Below are 5,068 nucleotides of genomic sequence, written 5' to 3'. Positions count from 1 at the left end.
TGAAGAGAAAATCTGAGAGAAACAGTCAACAAACATCGGCATGTTTAAAGTGACATGAAAGTTAGCTATCACAGTCACAGTTGTGTCAGTCATGCAGGGAACAGTGGCAGAGAGAACAACAGTCACAACAACAAGCAATAACAACAACAAACACAACATCGATAGTTAAAAGTCATTGTTAGTAACTTGATGTTTATTACCTTGCGAATGAGCTGAGAAGGATAAGGGTGGAGCAATCAGTGTTTGTATTGTTTCTCATCTTGACTTACCCCCCTTGTCTTGGAGCCCATCTGTGCGCCGATGTTTGGCAGAGAGACCTCTTACAGAGTTTACTCAGTTTCCTCCAGGCTCCTCGGCTTTGATCGCCTTAGATCGAGATGAATACTTCCCTTGCATGATTACCTTCCACGTTAAAATAATACATTTCAAACACAAGAATATTTTACTTACAATATATCTGTCCTGTTTCATGGCAGTATGATTAAGTGTTCACGTGATCAAGCATGTATCGCACATGTAGGAGTCCATGAGGCAGAGTGGACTGCCTCCCTTAATGGTTGATTATTTAAGGCTTTAATATAAATGGTGAAGACATCATGATTCTTAGTGTGAACACAGTATCAAATGTGTGACTACCATTAGACGAAAAGCAGGTTATCAGCCACATTAAACACATCCTAAACAACATCGTGTACATAAAAGTAAAACAAATTGACAAGGGAAAAGCCGCTTGCAACTATAAAATAAAATTGTGACATAATAATGAGATAAAATAATACAGAATACATAAAAATAAGTTCGTGATATGATAAATGCACAAGTCCACACAGGTGGCGGTTGTGGGGTGGAGTCTTTATGTTCCGGAAGCTGGCTGTCAAGGGGAGACAACCACAAGTTGCCACATTCTCGATGTCATCATACTTCATCACCCGCACGGAATGTTCTGTCAATCCATGGAATATTCCCCAACTGTCAGTGACAGCAGCCCAGTGTAACATAAATGTGTCTCTCCACTCAAGGCGATGTCGTGCTGTTGCTGATGAGCGTCGCTGTCGTCAGCGATGCCAGACGATTATAATGCTTTCTCTTCCCCACGTGTTAAGGACATTAGATAGGGTTCAGAATGTGAAGCATCTTTTATGCCAAGAAATTTTCGTATTTCTTTGATCTACTTGCTTGTAATATCAAAATGACTGTAACACAAACTATTTACATGGCTGTCACAAACATGTAGTGAATATTGGTTCAAGGAAGGGGACAAAAAGACGGGCGCATGGCAAGTACTAGGAATGGAAGTGCGTGGGTGAGTGTCTCATGACCGTTACTTTTCTGTGATATACAGCATCATTCACTGCTATAAATTAAGAAGTTTAGGGCTGAGGACAGGAGTGATTTTTTCCTGCTGTTTGATTTTTTTTTTCTTTCTGGTCTCTACCCTGACAGGAGCAGGAACCTGACGGGTTTCCTTTTATTGTGATGTTAATCCCTGACCAAACTTAATTTGTAAAGTTCTCATCGGACTTCTCAGCAAACTGCAATCAATTTACTTGAAAACCCGCTTTCTGTCGTTTAGTTTTAGTTTTTTTTTCCCCTATATTGGATCTGCTGATGTTGCTTTGTCTGGAGAAGGTCGGCAACCGAAATAAGGGCGGTTGTATGTATTGATGTTGGAGTTCTGAAGAGGACGGAGACATCAAAATTAACATTACATATAACTACTCCGACTGTGCTCTATGATAGAAATTATTACTTTTATGTATCTTGATACATATTTATATTTCTGTAAATTAGATTATGTTAATTTGTGAAGAATAGTTAATATTAATTGTGTATTCAAAGTCCTATTCTGTTGTTGTTGATCTCCTTTAAAAACAGCTGTAGATGTGTTTGTAACAGTGGTTCATGCTAAGTTGTTTGTCAACAAACCAAACGACACACCTACCTGGAGCATCAACACTGAGTCAAAACAGAAAGCTGTCCACCATAACAGCTTGAGCGTAGAGACCATCTACCCATCTTCAGATCGCTGGTATGTCAAAGGCCACAAAACAATACAAGTGCTGGCAGAAAATTCAAATTCATGTTGGACATCTACAATTACACACCCACTGATGACATGATTCACTTTCCTAAAGGAGAGGAAGCAGTCAAGCTGGCATCTGATGAAATCCTCTCAGATTGGCTAAGCAAGTCCGACTGTTTAAATATTGACTGAAGGACTAGAATGTCTTGTCCAGAAACCTTGTCTGGTCATCAGCACGCGGTTGGGGTAGACAGGAGGCAGGAAGTAGCCACCAGAGTCAAGATGAGGGAAAGCGGCCTCAACCCATTGAAGTCAGTTTGTCTCCACTTGAGTCTGTGTTAGCAACATCCAGAAACAACATTAATAAGGCATTACATTTTGTTTTAAATTAAAAGATTTTTAGGAATAAACCACATAATCTGCCATCTAATGTGAAAAACAAACCTAAATGCAATAAGAACTCACACAAATTGCTTGAGATGTTAAGGATGTCTGCGGTGGCGAGCACTTCTCGTGGTTTAACACGTCTGCAGAAGTGTTGTCCAAGGTCTGACCACAACAGAATCCACAATCAATGACAGTTTGTAGCCACTGTGCAACTCCAGGAAGAAATATTATTTCTGGGACCTCTCTGTGCTGTCTCTATGTGGTATCCACAGGTTACTCCATACTCTTCTACTTATCGAGTTAGTCTTTAAAATAATTCCTACAAATGCTTTTCTTTATCATTTTATATTTTATACTTTTTATATATAGAGCTGTGAATGTTGTTATCATTATTTTAATTGTTGAAAGTCCATCTTGTAATAACTGTTTAGTTTACTCACCTCGTCGATGATCTGGAGGGAGCGCCTGACCTAGGGTAGCGTGCCACGGATTGAGATGTTTTTTCTCACTTTCCTGCGCGGTCTGTCATCATAGAATACTTCTACCCCTGTTGTCTGTTTGAGAGAATCTACAGAAAAGTGGCTTCCTGTGGACAAAGAAAATTAATTTTAAGAACTACTTTAAAACAAATATGTAAACCGTATTTCTTTTTTTCATTAATATTTACAATTAGTAATTCTGGGATATTAATTTATCTATTTCTTTAATCTCATACAGCAGTTGTTGGCAGTGTATTTGTTGACTACCTATATACATGTATTTATTTCTGCCTGCATGTTCCTCCTATGAATGTCCAGCGTGGCATGTCTGACTCACCTGTTTTAAGGAGTTGAATAGTTTCTTGTGGTGACAAGGTGAGCACAACCTTTGTTACTCTTACCTCCGTTGCGGACTTTGAGGCTTTCCTTTTAACACATTTGTAAGGTATCCTGTAATCAAAGTGTTCTTTGATAGAAATATAAAATAGAAGATAGAAATATTACTCCTTTAGCATCAGCTCCTTCAGTCCTTGACTAAAAAGAACTGAGAAAACTCATTGCACTGAAGATTTATATCGAGAAAGCACGCTTATGAATAAGCTTTTATACATTGAGGTCTACAACACTTGACATCTTACTGGAATTCCGAAAGTTCAAGAATTCTGAAAGAGCAAAGATCATTTGATGTTTCTGTAAGGAACGGAACAAATAGAAGCCGAGGCTTTGAAACTTGAGAATAATAAATATACTGTATCGATAAGTTGTTACATCTCCTGAAATAAGAAACAACAAATAATAAATACACTGTGCGCACGTATACAGCGCAGGCACGAAAACACACACAACACACACACCACACCACACACACCACACCACACACACACACACACACACACCACACACACACACCACACACACACACACACACACACACACCGACACAACACACACACACACACAACACACACACACACACACACACACACACACACCACACACACACACACACACACACACACACACACACACAACACACACACACACACACACACACACACACCACACACACACACACACACACACACATACACACACACACACACACACACACACACACACACAACACACACACACACACACAACATCACACACGACACACACACACCACACACACACGACAACACACCACAACAACACACACAACACAACACACACAACACAACACACAAACACACACCACACACACCACACACACACCACACACAACACACCAACACAACAACACACACACACAACACACAACAACACGCACACACACATTGCACCATGAGTCACTTTGTTGTTGACACCACACACACACAACACACACACAACACAACACAAACACACACACACACAACACACACACACACAACACACACACACCACACAAACACACACACACACACACACTACAACACACACACAACACACAACACACACACACACACACCACACACACACACACTGTGGTGGATCATCACACACAACACAACATCACACACGGCAGATTGTTCACTTGCTCGTTTGCACACACCACAACACACACACCACACACATCACCACCAGACAACACACACACAACACACACACACACAACACACACACACAAGCACAAACAACAAACACATCACAACACACAAACAACACACAACACACACATCAAACAAATTACACACATGGGTGGGTGTTTGCACAACACACACACAACACACACCACACACACACACACAAACACACACACACACACACACACAGACAACAAACACACACACACAGCATCCACACACACAACAGACACCACAAAACACAACAACCACACACAACACACAGCACAAAAACCACACAAACACAGTATGTATGATGTGGATCACACACACACAACACAACACTCACACAAACACACCAACACACACACAACAACACACACACAACACACACACAACACAACACACCAACACAAACACACAACACAGAACACACAACATACCACACACAACACAACACAACACCACACAACACACAAAAACCGCAACACACACAACACCCATAACACACACAACAGACACAAACACCACACACAACACACACACAACACACCGACACACACACCACCCACACAACACCAGACACAACACAC

General features: G+C 40.8%; 1 long non-coding RNA gene across 1 annotated transcript; it reads right to left on the bottom strand.

Moving 5' to 3' along the window:
* Nucleotides 1-2,022: 2,022 nt before the first annotated feature.
* LOC112574858 lies at nucleotides 2,023-3,455 on the bottom strand. The gene is made up of 4 exons (XR_003101507.1): nucleotides 3,227-3,455; nucleotides 2,851-2,996; nucleotides 2,489-2,572; nucleotides 2,023-2,356 (listed from the first exon to the last, which is right to left on the bottom strand). It is a non-coding gene; the product is annotated as an uncharacterized LOC112574858 (long non-coding RNA).
* Nucleotides 3,456-5,068: the final 1,613 nt, after the last annotated feature.

The sequence above is a fragment of the Pomacea canaliculata genome, linkage group LG11, assembly GCF_003073045.1.
Source record: "Pomacea canaliculata isolate SZHN2017 linkage group LG11, ASM307304v1, whole genome shotgun sequence".
Lineage (NCBI taxonomy): Eukaryota > Metazoa > Mollusca > Gastropoda > Architaenioglossa > Ampullariidae > Pomacea > Pomacea canaliculata.
Note: the sequence above shows the minus strand (reverse complement) of the source record. Positions and strands in the feature narration are given on the sequence as shown.